Source organism: Delphinapterus leucas, chromosome 2, assembly GCF_059928025.1.
Source record: "Delphinapterus leucas isolate spDelLeu-1000000601 "Yukka" chromosome 2, BTC_Dleu_Yukka2, whole genome shotgun sequence".
Taxonomy (NCBI): Eukaryota; Metazoa; Chordata; class Mammalia; order Artiodactyla; family Monodontidae; genus Delphinapterus; species Delphinapterus leucas.
In genome coordinates, this window is record NC_143130.1 from 43,664,496 (window position 1) to 43,680,883 (window position 16,388).

Below are 16,388 nucleotides of genomic sequence, written 5' to 3' on the forward strand. Positions count from 1 at the left end.
GAGCTCACACCAAGGAGTACTTCCCAGAACTTCTGCTGGCAGTGTCCTTGTCCCCATGGTGAGCCACAGCCACCCCCTGCCTCTGCAGAAGATCCTCCAACACTAGCAGGTAGGTCTGGTCCAGTCTCCTATGGTGTCACTGCTCCTTTCCCTGGGTCCTGATGCGTGCACTACTTTGTGTGTGCCCTCCAATAGTGGAGTCTCTTTTTCCCCTAGTCTTGTCGAAGTCCTGCAATCAAATCCCACTAGTCTTCAAAGTCTGATTCTCTAGGAATTCCTCCTGCCGTTGCCAGACCCCCAGGTTGGGAAGCCTGACGTGGGGCTCAGAACCTTCACACCAGTGGGTGGACTTCTGTGGTATAAGTGTTCTCCAGTTTGTGAGTCAACCACCCGGCAGTTATGGGAATTGACTTTATTATGATTGCGCCCCTCCCACTGTCTCACTATGGCTTCTCCTTTGTCTTTGGATGTGGGGTATCTTTTTTGGTGAGTTCCAGTGTCTTCCTGTTGATGATTGTTCAGCAGTTAGTTGTGATTCCGGTGCTCTCGCAGAGGGAGTGAGCGCACGTCCTTCTACTCTGCCATCTTGAACCAATCCCTTTAATTGCTTTTAGCAACTGCTTACTTACCAGCACTACAGGTTCTCCATGTTCTTCTTCCATAGTTTCAGTCCTACTCCTAGAATTGACCACTTCTCCAAGATGTTCCACATCCTTTAATCGGAGAATGGAATTAGAAACCAAGATCGTAGTGCTGGGTGTTTGTTGCTACTGTAGTGTTATGACTTCTAGGCCTTCTCAGCTGACAGAGTAAAGAAATATAGGAGTGTATACTAACCTATGTATGCACACATATCTATAAATATTTCAATATGTAACCATGCCTGTAAGCTAAATATGAGCGCATACTGATATCTCCAAGCCTAATATTACCACATAGATCATTCTATCCTCATCCCCTTGTTCTGTCATCCATTTATTTAATTGTTAAATGCAGATTTATATCTATAGCAGTTTCAGAATTATTAACCCACATTTCCATAGGAAATAGCTGCATTACTAGGAAGAGATCCTTTTGCTTTAGTCTTACAGACTCCACTCATTTCCCAAATTACATAGCTTAAGACATTTTCTTGAACCTCATTCAGTAAGGTTGTTTCACACAACCTCACTGCCTGCTTTCCATCCTTGGATCTCCCAAACTCCTAAGTGCTTTTTTAGATACTTTTTCACTTTTCATATATTAATATTCACTCTTTGTGTGGTATCCCTTGCAACTAGTTATCTATTTACTGTCTTTGTAATATTACTTTTTAAACAATGTCACACAAGTGGAGTCATATAATATTTAACCTTTTCAGACTGGCTTCTTTCACTTAGTAATATGCATTTAAAGTTTAACCTTGTGTTTTGGGGTTTTTTTGTTTGCTTGTTTTTTTGCTTATTTTGTGGATTTTTTTGTCTATATACCTTTATAATATTGAATAGTATTTCATTCTGTGATTATAACACAATTTAATTATTCACTCACTTATTAAAGAGCATCTTGGCTGCTTTCAGTTTTTGGTCATTATAAATAAAGCTTCTAAAAACATATGCATGCAGGAGTTATGTGAATGTAAAATTTCAAATCAATTGAGCAAATACCTAGGTGTGCAAATGTTGGATCATAAGGTAAAACTATGTTTTAGCTTTGTAAGAAAGAAACTGTCAAACTGTCTGCCAGAGAGACTGTACTGTTTTGTATTTGAACCAACAATGAATGAGAGTTCCTTCCTATGGCTCTGCATCCTCACCAGTAGTCAGTATAGCATTTTTTTTTAAACATCTTTATTGGAGTATAATTGCTTTACAATGGTGTGTTAGTTTCTGCTTTACAACAAAATGAATCAGTAATATATATACATATGATCCCATATCTCTTCCCTTCTGCGTCTCCCTCCCTCCCACCCTCCCTATCCCACCCCTCCAGGCGATCACAAAGCACGGAGCTGATCTCCCTGTGCTATGCGGCTGCTTCCCACTAGGTATCTACCTTACGTTTGGTAGTGTATATATGTCCATGCCTCTCTCTCGCTTTGTCACAGCTTACATATGTAAGCTGTGACATATCCCCCTCCCCATATCCTCAAGTCCATTCTCTAGTAGGTCTGTGTCTTTATTCCTGTCTTACCCCTGGGTTCTTCGTGACATTTTTTTTTCTTAAATTCCATATATATGTGTTAGCATATGGTATTTGTCTTTCTCTTTCTGACTTACTTCACTCTGTATGACAGACTCTAGGTATAGCATTTTTTAAAAAAATTTAGCCATTCTACTAAGCATGTAGTGACATCTTGTTGTTTTTGCATGTTCCTAATGACAAACGATATTAAGCAGCTTTACTTATGTTTCTTTGCCACCTGTATATTTTCTTTGGTGAGGTATCTATTCAAATATCTTGAACATTTTTTAACTGGAATATTTGTTTTCTTCTTATTGAGTCTTTAGAGTTTTTTGTATATTTTGGATACAAGTCCTTTATCATATAAGTATTTTGCAAATATTTCCTCCCAACGTAGTGCCTGTCTTTTCATTCTATTAAGAGTGTCTTTCCCAGAGCAGGAGTTTATAATTCTCATAAAATCCAATATATTAGCTTCTTCTTTCATGAGTCATGATATTGTCTTATATTTGAAAACCTATCACCAAACTGAAAATTATGTAGTTTTTCTCCTATGTTTTCTTAAAGAAATTTTATATTTTTGCATTTTACATTTAAGTATATGATCCATTTTTAATTAATTTTTTATTGAGGTATAATTGTCTTATAACATATTAATTTCAGGTGTAGAACATAATGATTTGATATTTGTATATTCCCAAATCCTTCAATGGGTGCATTGTTCTCAACCTATTTCCTTGAAACTCTGACCCCCTATTGGATTTTTCCCCTCTTAGGTAAGATTGGAAACTTGAAGGGGACTGGAATAGGAGGAATTTTCTTCCTGGTATAAGCCTTTAGCAAAGACCTTTCCCCTGGAGAGTGGGATTTTGTTAAATAGAAATCTCTGAGTTTATTTCACAGTGTTTACTCTTCCCGTTTCCCTGCCAGAACAAGGAAATAATCTTTCTAAAAACTTCACCATGGCTTCTGGTTCAAGGTGGCTGCTGTGGTGGGGCAGACTATGGCAACTCAGGAAGCCACTCCAGGAAGCCAGTCAGAGGAGAGCAATGCTTTGGACCTGCCATCAGCTTATGACGTAAGGGATTACGTGTTGCAGAGACCCAGCCAAGAGGCCAACAGCGAGGCTTTTAGTTCTGAATAAGTCCTTTCTATTATGTAGATCCAGCCATGTGGCTGACAGGGTCTTGGTGCTCTGCCCTGGTGTCAGGCTTGAGCCTCTGAGGTGGGAGAGCCGAGTTCAGGACATTTGACCACCAGAGACCCCCCCCAGCCCCACATAATATCAGTTGGCGAGAGCTCTCACAGAGATCTATGTCTCAATGCTAAGACCCATCTCCACTCAACGGCCAGCAGACTCCAATGCTGGACGCCCCATGCCAAACAACTAGCAAGACAGGAACACAACCTCACTTATTAGCAGAGAGGCTGCCTAAAATCATACTACATTCACACACACCCTAAAAAACACCACCAGATGCGGCCCTGCCCATCAGAAAGACAAGATCCTGCCCCACCTGCCAGAACCCAGGCACCAGTGCCCTCCACCAGGAAGCCTACAAAACCCACTGAAACAACCTCAGTCACTGGGGGCAGACACCAAAAACAATGGGAACTATGAACCTGAAGCCTGCAAAAAGGAGACCCCAAACACAGTAAGGTAAACAAAATGAGGACCAGAGAAATATGCAGCAGATGAAGGAGCAAGGTTAAAAACCCACCAGACCAAACAAATGAAGAGGGAATAGGCAGCCTACCTGAAAAAGAATTCAGAGAAATGATAGTAAAGATGATCCACAATCTTGAAAATAGAATGGAGGAAATACAAGAAACCTGTAACAAGGACCTAGAAGAAATAAAGAGCAAACAAACAATCATGAACAACACAATAAATGAAATTAAAAATTCTCTAGAAGGAATCAAGAGCAGGATACCTGAGGCAGAAGAACAGATAAGTGACCTGGAAGATAAAAAGAGTGGAAATAACTACTGCAGAGCAGAATAAGAAAAAAGAATGAAAAGAATTGAACAGTCTCAGAGACCTCTGGGACAACATTAAACACACCAACATACAAAAATTATAGAGGTCCCAGAAGAAGAAGAGAAAAAGAAAGGGACTGAGAAGAGATTATAGTTGAAAACTTCCCTAATATGGGAAAGGAAATAGTCAATCAAGTCCAGGAAGCTCAGAGAGCCTCATACAGGATAAATCCAAGGAGAAGCACACCAAGACACATATAAATCAAACTATCAAAAACTAAATACAAAGAAAAAATATTAAAAGCAGCAAGGGTAAAGCAACAAATAACATACAAGGGGATCCCCATAAGGTTAACAGCTGATCTTTCAGCAGAAACTCTGCAAACCAGAAGGGAGTGGCAGGACATATTTAAAGTGATGAAAGGGAAAAACTTACAACCAAGAATACTCTACCCAGCAAGGATCTCATCAGATTTGATGGAGAAATTAAAACCTATACATACAAGCTAAAGCTAAGAAAATTCAGTACTACCAAACCACCTTTACAGCAAATGTTAAAGGAACCTCTCTAGGCAGGAAACACAAGAGAAGGAAAAGATCTACAAAAACAAACCCAAAACAATTAAGAAAATGGTAATAGGAACACACATATCTAGTATTACCTTAAATATAAATGGATTAATTGCTCCAAACAAAAGACATAGACTGGGAGTGAATGGATACAAAAACAAGACCTATATATATGCTGCCTACAAGAGACCCACTTCAGACCTAGGGACACATACAGACTGGAAGTGAGGGGATGGAAAAAGATATTCCATGCAAACGGGAATCAAAAGAAAGCTGGAGTAGCAATTCTCATATCAGACAAAATAAACAGTAAAATAAAGCCTATTACAAGAGACAAAGAAGGACACTACATAATGATCAAGGGATCAATCCAAGAAGAAGATACAGCAATTATAAATACTTATGCACCCAACATAGGAGCACCTCAATACATAAGGCACATGCTAACAGCCATAAAAGGGGAAATTGACAGTAACACAATAATAGTAGCAGAGTTTAACACCCCACTTTCACCAATGGACAGATCATCATCCAAAATGAAAATAAATAAGGAAGCACTGCTATAAAGACACATTAAACAAGATAATTTAATTGATTTTTTTAGGACATTCCATACAAAAACAATACAATACACTTTCTTCTCAAATGCTCAAGAAACATTCTCCAGGACAGATCATATCCTGGGCCACAAATAAAGCCTGGTAAATTTAAGAAAATCGAAATCATACCAAGTATCTTTTCTGACCACAACAGTATGAGACTAGATATCAATTACAGGAAAAAAACTGTAAAAAATACAAACACATGGAGGCTAAACAGTACACTACTAAATAACCAAGAGATAACTGAAGAAATCAAAGAGGAAATCAAAAAATACCTAGAAACAAGTGACAATGAAAACATGACGACCCAAAACCTATGGGATGCAGCAAAAATAGCTCCAAGAGGGAAGTTCATAGCAATACAATCCTACCTCAAGAAACATCTCAAATAAACAGCCTAACCTTACACCTAAAGCAATTAGAGAAAGAAGAACAAAAAAAACCCCAAAGTTAGCAGAAGGAAAGAAATCATAAAGATCAGATCAGAAATAAATGAAAAAGAAATGAAGAAAACAATAGCAAAGATCAATAAAACTAAAAGCTGGTTATTTGAGAAGATAAACAAAATTGATAAACCATTAGCCAGACTCCTCAAGAAAAAAAGGGAGAAAACTCAAATCAACAGAATTAGAAATGAAAAAGGGGAAGTAACAACTCACACTTCAGAAATACAAAGGGTCATGAGAGATTACTACAAGCAACTATATGCCAATACAACAGACAACGTGGATGGAATGCACAAATTCTTAGAAAAGCACAACCTTCCAAGACTGAGCTAGGAAGAAATAGGAAATAGAAACAGACCAATCACAAGCACTGAAATTGAGACTGTGATTAAAAATCTTCCAACAGGGCTTCCCTGGTGGCGCAGTGGTTGAGAGTCCACCTGCCGATGCAGGGGACACGGGTTCATGCCCCGGTCTGGGAGGATCCCGTGTGCCGTGGAGTGGCTGGGCCCATGAGCCATGGCCGCTGAGCCTGCGCGTCCAGAGCCTGTGCTCTGCAGCAGGAGGGGCCACAGCGGTGAGAGGCCCGCGTACTGCAAAAAAAAAAAAAAAAAAAAAATCTTCCAACAAAGAAGAGCCCAGGGACAGAAGGCTTCACAGGCGAATTCTAACAAACATTTAGAGAAGAGCTAACACCTATCCTTCTCAAACTCTTCCAAAATACAGCAGATGGAGAAACACCCCCAAACTCATTCTACGAGGCCACCATCACCCTGATACCGAAACCAGACAAAGGTGTCACAAAAAAAGAAAACTACAGGCCAATATCACTGATGAACATAGATGCAAAAATCCTCAGCAAAATACTAGCAAACAGAATCCAACAGCACATTAAATGGATCATACGCCATGATCAAGCGGGGTTTATCCCAGGAATGCAAGGATTCTTCAATATATGCAAATAAATCAGTGTGGTACTCCATATTAACATATTGAAGGATAAAAATCATGTGATTATCTCAATAGATGAAGAAAAAGCTTTCGACAAAATTCAACACCGATTTATGATAAAAAACCTTCCAGAAAGTAGGTATAGAGCAAACTTACCTCAACATAATAAAGGTCATATATGACAAACCAACAGCCAATGTCGTGCTCAGTGGTGAAAATACTGAAACCGTTTCCACTAAGATCAGGAACAAGACAAGGTTGCCCACTCTCACTGCTATTATTCAACATAGTTTTGGAAGTTTTAACCACAGCAATCAGAGAAGAAAAAGAAATAAAAGGATTCCAAGTGGGAAAAGAAGTAAAACTGTCACTGTGTGCAAATGACATGATAGTATACATAGAGAATCCTAAAGATGCTACCAGAAAACTATGAGCTAATCAATGAATATGGTAAAGTAGCAGGATGCAAAATTAATGCACAGAAATCTTTTGCATTCCTAAACACTAATGATGAAAAATCTGAAAGTGAAATTAAGGAAACACTCCCACTTGCCGTTGCAACAGAAAGAATAAAATACCTAGGGTTAAACCTACCTAAGGAGACAAAAGACCTGTATGCAGAAAACTATAAGACACTGATGAAGGAAATTAAAGATGAAACAAACAGATGGAGAGATATACCATGTTCTTGGATTGGAAGAATCAACATTGTGAAAATGACTATACTACCCAAAGCAATCTACAGATTCAGTGCAATCCCTATCAAACTACCAATGGCATTTTTCACAGAACTAGGACAAAAAATTTTCTCAATTTGTATGGAAACACAAAAACTTCGAATAGCCAAAACAACCTTGAGAAAGAAAAATGAAGCTGGGGGAATCAGGTTCCCTGACTTCTGACTATATTACAGAGCTACAGTAATCAAGACAGTATGGTACTGGCATAAAAACAGAAATATAAATCAATGGAACAGGATCGAAAACTCAGAGATAAACCCATGCACATATGGTCACCTTATCTTTGATAAAGGAGGCAAAAATATACAATGGAGAAAGACAGCCTCTTCAATAAGTGGTGCTGGGAAACTGGACAGCTACATGTAAAAGAATGAAACTAGAACACTCCCTAACACCATACACAAAAATAAACTCCAAATGGATTAAAGACCGAAATGTAAGGCCAGACTCTATAAAATTATCAGAGGAAAACATAGGTAGAATGCTCTATGACATAAATCACAGCAAGATCCTTTTTGACCCACCTCCTAGAGAAACAGAAATAAAAACAAAATAAACAAATGGGACCTAATGAAACTCAAAAGCTTTTGCACAGCAAAGGAAACCATAACCAAGACAAAAAGACAACCCTCAGAATGGGAGAAAATATTTTCAAATGAAGCAACTGACAAAGGATTAATCTCCAAAATTTACAAGCAGCTCATGCAGCTCAATATCAAAAAAAACAAAGAATCCAATCCAAAAATGGGCAGAAGACCTAAATAGACATTTCTCCAAAGAAGATATACAGATTGCTAACAAACACACGAAAGAATGCTCAACATCATTAATCATTAGAGAAATGCAAATCAAAACTATAATGAGATATAATCTCACACAGGTCAGAATGGCCATCATCAAAAAATCTACAAACAATTAATGCTGGAGGGGGTGTGGAGAAAAGGGAACCCTCTTGCACTGTGGGTGGGAATGTAAATTGATATAGCCACTATGGAGAACAGTATGGAGGTCCTTAAAAAAATTGAAAATAGAACTACCATATGACCCAGCAATCTCACTACTGGGCATATACCCTGAGAAAACCATAATTCAAAAAGAGTCATGTACCCCAGTGTTCATTGTAGCTCTATTTACAATAGCCAGGACATAGAAGCAACCTAAGTGTCCACTGACAGATGAATGGATAACGAAGATTTGACACATGTATACAATGGAATATTACTTAGCCATTAAAAGGAACGAAATTGAGTTATTTCTAGTGAGGCGAATGGACCTAGGTTCTGTCATACAGAGTGAGGTAAGTCAGAAAGAGAAAAACAAATACCGTATGACAATGCATGTATACAGAACCTAAGAAAAAAGGAATGGTTCTGAAGAACCTAGGGGCAGGACAGGAATAAAGATGCAGATGTAGAGAATGGACTTGAGGTCCCGGGGACGGGGAAGGGTAAGCTGGGATGAAGTGAGAGAGTGGCACGGACATATATACACTACCAAATTTTAAACAGATAGCTAGTGGGAAGCAGCCACATAGCACAGGGAGATCACCTTGGTGCTTTGTGACCACCTGGAGGGGTGGGATAGGGAGGGTGGGAGGGAGACACAAGAGCGAGGGGTTATGGGGATATATGAGTACATATAGCTGATTCACTTTGTTATGCAGCAGAAACTAACACAACATTGTACAGCAATTATAGTCCAAAAAAGGTGTTAAACAAAACAAAACAAACAGAGAAGTTCACCAGGAGAACTGGGTGGAGTTCCTCTGGTTCATGGAGATAAAGCCCATGAATATGAGCTACCCCCGCCCACCCCGCCAGCCCAAAACAATGGCCTTCAGGATTTTCTCACTCTCAAGCTTATCCGTACACAGCCTCCTGCAACTTATCTAATTCGCTACCTAAATGTTTCTGTCCAGGGTCCCCATGACTACCCCAGTTTCAATAATTTAGTAGAAAGCCTCACAGGATTCAGAATACCACCATACAGCTAGGATTTATTACAGTAAAGTGACAGAAAGCAAAATCATGAAGGGAAAAATGTGCACGTGTGAAATTTGGAGGAAACCAGGCACAAGCTTCCCCCAGTCCTGTCCCGGAGGAGGCACACAGAGGATGCTCTTCATTCGTACAGCTATGAGTTGTGAGAATGCATATTAAATGTTGCCTCTCAGGGAAGCTCCTTAGAGACTTAGTGCCCAAGGTTTTTACTGAGGTCACCCTCTGCCTGGCACATACCAAAATTCCAATCTCCCAGATGGAAAACAGGTATCAGCTAAACCACACGGTTTATACAAGCAGCCTAGGCACAGTGAGTGAGCACTGTTCTGTGAATCGTGGGAGCCCTCCTAAAGTCGAAGTTGCCAGGCACCAACCTTGCAAGCAGGCCTCTCTAGGCCCTGCTACATAAGTGTTCTGCCCAGTGTTCCTACTAGTTTATGATCGCAGTGGCTGCTGCTTCCAGCAAGTAGATCTCAGTGGCTCTATCTCTCTGGATGCGCCTGTCTCTCCAGATTTCAATGTAGTAGTTTATCCTGCAAAACCTCCGTTCTCTGAGAGGTCTAAGAAAAGTCATTGCTTTGCAGTTTTTCCACCTTTTCCTTATTGGAAGAATGGGAAAGATAACTTTTAAGCTCTTTACATGTCAGAGCTGAAGCCAGAATTTCCAAGGAGCAATTTTAATATCACAAATTCTCCCTCACAAAAGTTCTTACACAAAGCTAGTGTTGTAGTTAACGACAGGACTTTCTCTTCTTGGAGAAAAAAGAAGACAAACAAAAAAGAATGTCCAGAGGATACATGTGTGTACATGTGAATGTGCCTATGGATGGCCAAATAGCAATACCCATCAATTCTCAGTCAACTTTTCAGGGTCTGGAGCAATAACTCTTACTGTCTACATATCAAAATCCTATGGGGGACATTCTGAAGGATACTATCGTTCCAGCCCCATCTAAAACCAAGTAAATAAAAAATTGAGGGGTGGAATTCAGGAATTAAAATTTTTTTTTTGACTGAGGAATTAAAAAAATCTCTTCACATTAAAAAATGCAATCAGATTAAAAGCAATAACAACAATAACTCTGTCTTGGACATGTTGCTTAAGATGCTGTCTGAATTTTACTGCTTCAAAAGAACTCTTTAAACTGACAATTCTGGATATCATTTTAGATTACTAAACCATGATTTGGGGAGTAGGGATAAAAAGCCAAATTTAAGAACCCATGTTTTAAGAACCCTCCAGGATATTATCATGTATGTTCAAATTTGAGAACCACGGATCTAGTATTTTAAAGACATAGGAAGAAAAAATTGTAAGTGACACATCCGTTACCTCCTCCACAGAGACTGTAAAGATTTAACAAGTTTCCTATTTAAAGGCTTTCGGGGAACGCCCACCCCATACTCTACAGAAATGGAGACATCCACAGTAGTCACCATAGCTGGCAAAATAGGGAAGCCAAATCTTGATAAGGAAGGGAGATAAACTTCTCAAGAATGAAACCGCTGGTCTAGGATTGATCTCCTTCTCCCAGTTCAGGTTAGAATGGGAGCTGGCAAGGCTGGAGCAGGTATGCTGGCAATGGCCTTTCCCTCAAGGCCACCTGGCTTGGTTCAGAAAGGCAAATATCAAACACGTGTCCCAGATAATAGTGATGATGTTACTCAAGGAAAAAAAACAAGATCATCCAAGGTCATTAATCAGGAGAGACAGAAGCAAAATGGTACCTGAGATGCAGCACCAACCAGCAGATCAAGAATAGAGAAACCAATATCATCAATTCTGAGACAGCCTGAATCAAATCCTTAGAGAGAATCTTAAGTGTACAGCAGGTTTTTATACCTGAAGCACGTGATGTGGGCACATAGAAAATGAATTATATTGTCCAACCTCACTTTCATAAAATAATCTTAAACAAACATTTCAAGATTATCTATCTATCTACCTATCAATTTGCATATATTAGAATGTTAATTATAATCGTGGTAATGTGCACTATTTCTCAAATTCTTCACCCCTTTCAGCTTCCACGCCTTTTTCCATGTTCTCTTAAGGTTTCTATTAACAAAGGTGAAATATACTTTAAGCTTTGAACTTGACTATGTGATCTGCTTTGAACAATTGTTTATAGGCAGATGTAATGTCAACAAGGGTTTGGAATATGTTTGCCAAGTGGGGCTTATCTCTACTATTGCTGTGGAAATCACATGCCCCAGTTAGCCTGATGATTCAAGGAAGATGAGACTCATGGAGAAGATGCTGAACTGCAGATTTGCAAAGGGAACCAGAGCTGCCACCATGGCCAACCAGTAGATCTTTATATCTGTGATATAAAGATTATTTTAAGCCCCTGAGCTCTGCAGTGGCTTGTTATCCAGCATTATTTTAACAATAGCTGACTGATATAATAGTATAATTTACAATTTACAAAAATTTAGAATCAAATTAAATGTTCAAGAATAGGATTGTCTAAGTAAACTATGGTATATTCATGCAATGGATGTGCTGCTGCTAAAAATAATATTATAGAAAAATATTCATTGGCATACAAAATGCTCATAATAGACTTGCTAAGTGAATATGTGACTATTACGTACTGTGCTTACTATTTTTTTTTGGTAGAAAATATGTGTGTAGATTTCTACCTGTATGCATCTATACATTTATATATAATTTAAAATTTTTTCACAGGGAAGATTGAAAAGTCAAAGACCAAAATATTCAAAGGGATTATTTCAGAATGCTGAAGTAATAGATTTTTTCCCTACCTTAAAAAGGCTGTTATGTGTTCCAAATTTTAGAATTATAAATAAGGGAAAGAGGGAGATTTTCTAAAAAACTAAATATTCCATGCAGACAGCTGTAGATTTCTCTTCAGTATTTCAGATATTGAGTTGGTCCCTCTGCATGCTAATACTGATTGGAAACATCTGAGAGTGTCTGCACATCTCAGTATTTGTAAAATCTGAAAGGATAAACCTTTGAACATGAATGAATAGTTTGTTGGTGTCAATAAGTGTTTTCATCAACATAGTGTGTCGTTTGCAATTTGTTACCAACTCTTCTTTTTTTTTTTTAACATCTTCATTGGAGTATAATTGCTTTACAATGGTGTGTTAGTTTCTGCTTTATAACAAAGTGAATCAGCTATACATATACATATGTTCCCGTATCCCCTCCCTCTTGCGTCTCCGTCGCTCCCACCCTCCCTATCCCACCCCTCCAGGCGGTCACAAACCACCGAGCTGATCTCCCTGTGCTATGCGGCTGCTTCCCACTAGCTATCTATTTTACGTTTGGTAGTGTACAGTAGCATGGACATATATACACAACTCTTCTTTCTTGATTCAGGGTGGAACTTTCCATAAAACAGAATTGTTAGACAAATAGACACTTTGTGTCTATTTGGTGATTGTGTGAGTATGTGGTTGAAAGGCTGAGTCACTGATGGAATGAATGTCAGATGGGTCAGAGGTTATCAAGCAAAACAATGGCTTTTGTCCAATCCCACTTGTCTGCAAGGGAACCAGCGAACCAGGTGGGAGGCTGGCTCAGATAAAGTGGAATTGGATCCATGTTCCAGAGGATAAGGAATAGCTCTATATAATGTATCATGTGAGTGTCACCATGGTGTTGTTCCCATTCATAAGCAACAGTTTCTTTTAGAAACTTGTTAAGCTTGTGTGTCAGTAACACATTAATGTGGGTAAATGGCTTGAATAATACATTGGCAAGATCCTCTAAATCTTTGTGCCACCAAACAAGTGCCTTCAGAACAGTGCCTCCTTTAAATGGATGCCTGAGCATGAAAAGGTTTGGGAAAATATTTGGAATTGGATCAATATTATATGTCATCTAAAATAAACCAAATAACCTGAGAACTAAGAAGAAAATCTTCCTATCTCCCACAGATTTGCTCACATTCTTACTAGGAGTGACCTGAGTTTGAGCTTCAAGATCAGTTGGACTCAGGACTTCAAAACAATCACAATCTTATGAACTTCCTCTAGTAATGAACACGTTGCCTAATGCTGACAAAAGAAACGGCTTCATGGCAGCAGGGATCTGTAGCCAATAGAGCATTTAAAGTTTTCTGTATAGATTTCATTTCCAAACCATATCAATCAACTCTTCCTTACTGTGTGATGTGGGAAAGCTAGCTAAACTTTCCGAGGTTACCTGTGTGCAGTGCTGCAGAAGTGCTGAATGAGAAGAAGCTGGAAGAACCTAGTTATACTCCTTAGGTGAGGGAATTCACTCATCACTCCTGGCAAGTCAGGCAATTGATGGAGTCTTCTCTAAAAATGGAATAACAATAACCAGCCACTGTGAAAATGAACAAGGTGAGTCACATAAAGTGCCTGGCATGGATGTCTGTGACATAGTAAACACTAAATTAATATTAGCATACTCCATGCTTTTTATTCCTCTTTTAATCTTACTTTTTCTGCCTCTACTCTGGACTCCCTATTCTCTCCTTATTTCTTCCACCTCATATACTAGGAATTATGGACTCAGAGCAGGTATTTGGTTAGGGAAATTCACCTGTATGGTGACAGGAATCCACCTGGGCCACAATAGGAGAGGTAGAACTTTAAGAACTATTGTTACAAGTTGATTGAATAGATGCTGAGATGCTTAAATGAACACATTTAACTTACACATAACTTACCAGCCTCCAAACCTTCCCATTCCTGCAGCCACAGCTTTTTAGGTAACATAGAGAAGGCATGGAATGGTCTGGATGGCAAGATTTTCAGGAGCATTTGTAGCCTCAGGATACCAATCTGTGAGCTTTCTTTTTTTTAAAAAAGGAAAAATTTCACAAAGATTTATACAAGAAATAGTGTGTGATATTACAATGTCTTCTCCAGTCTTTTCCCAACTTGATTCTTACTTATTGTCTAAAAGATTCAATCATTTCATAACTGATAAAGGATACCAGAAAAGAAATTTACTTCTTTTCTTTTCTGTGTCTCATCTTCTTTAACATTTCATCATGTATATCATCATCAGTTTGAGCCTGAGTCCCAACTCCTGCAGAACACTCGGTGACAATGTCGTGGGTTTTATGTGCGCAAATGTCCTCCCCATGACTCATGGTATTCATTCAGCATTTCAAATTACATAGATTGTTTCCCAGGAGAGAGACATAAAATTGTGTAGACAAGGAATATAGAAGAACACGAACACACACACACACACACACACACACACACACACAGACATTACCACATGGCTACAAAGACATGGTCTCTAGGGTAAAGATGGTGGTTTCTATAGATTCACGGTTAAAACCCACTTAAAAAGGAAGGAAATAGATTGTGAAACCTCTTCTTAGCACTTCCCTCCAATTGCATTAAACCTTTAACAGTAACAAGGCATCCCCCAAACACCATTATGTAGGAGACCCACCTATCCCTGCTGTTCAGATATGACAGCTGAGGCTTCGAGATGCTGAATATCTTTCCTGCCAAGATTTATTAAGGACCAGCAGACTTGGTCTTTGTTTGCAATGTGGGCATACATCAGCCTTGCAACACACACACACACACACACACACACACACCCCTAAACAAATTCACTTGGGTGAAACTATAATTTTTTTTATGAGACTGTGCCTACAGGTCATTGATTCTCTTAATTCAGTCTCAAAATCTGTTTTGTTAAAAAGAGCAAGCCATGAAATTGTCTGAACCTTTTACTTTTCCACTGGTCTGATGACTGTGTATACAGAAGCACAAATACATATAAATACATCCTTGTGTGGTCTCAGGTAGAACTCAGAGGAAATGTGAAAGAGAGGCAGAGAAGAAAATTAAAAAGTAAATGGAATACAACCCTGAGGAATGAGTCAGAAAGGGGAGCAGAAAGGAATGACAGTCTACAGGGGACACAGAATACCAGGCATCCCAAATTGAGGTCCGTTAAGAGAAGGGCATTAGAGTAGGTCAATGTGCCAATGTTGTTGGTGCTCTTATTACAAACCAAGGACTTCTATAAGTTCATTACAGATATTAATTCATTTAACTTTCCCCCAAGCTGATGAAGTAAGCAGCGTTATTATCATCCCATTAGTAAAGATGAGAAAACTGAGGCACAGTTGGGTTAAGCATCTTGCCCCAGGTCATAAAATAGTAAGAGGTAAAAGGAGGCTGTGGCCCTGGGCAGCACAAGCACCCCTCTTCATAGTGGCTGGAAAGAACCCAGAGAGGTGGGTGGTGGACATGGGACCACACAGGGCTGAAGTGAGAACAGTGCTGGGTACAAAGCAGGTGGTAGGTGCCCATTATATGTTTCATGCCTCCTGAGGAGACTCCAGTAGGGAGGGAAAAGTGTTTGAGTAGATGGAAAAGAGCCCATAATAAGGTGGAGAGTAGGGAAATTGGGAGAGAAGAGAAAAAGAAAGGATTCATTCAGGTAACAGAAGCCTTGAGTTTTACTGAGATGTGAGCCAGTCCCAAATGGGTCAGAGCCAGTTTACCCTACAGCTATCTCAGAGTGGCCACTGTCTTCACGGGCAAGCCCCACACAGGAGTGGGGTGGTTAGATTCTGGGTGTGGATAGTGTCTGTGACTAGCTGAGCACAGTATCCAGCAGAGGGCAGCTCCTCGATAATTCAGTGTGTTTAATACCTACTGTGTACCTACTCTGGGTCAGGTAGTGGTGATACAAAAGAAAAGGTGATCCCTCAGGCTTTGCAGTCAGTTTAGAATTAGAATCCCAGGGTCTGCCACTTACTGTGCATTGACTCTGGCAAATTTCTTTACCTTCTTCTGTCACATTCTCTTTTCCCTGAAACGTGACTAATAGACGCCAGCACAGCACCTGTGGTGCCCTAATGGCTCCAACGCTGTTAGTTGTTGAGGATGTTCGGTCATTATTTTCAAAGAATGACTGCACAGCCCTCGATGTTGATGGAGCTCACAGCTTAA

General features: G+C 39.4%; 1 pseudogene; it reads left to right on the forward strand.

Annotated features, from left to right (window-relative positions):
* Positions 1 to 2,760: 2,760 nt before the first annotated feature.
* On the forward strand, positions 2,761 to 13,571 carry LOC111169335 (shieldin complex subunit 1 pseudogene; annotated as a pseudogene).
* The last annotated feature ends 2,817 nt before the right edge of the window (positions 13,572 to 16,388 follow it).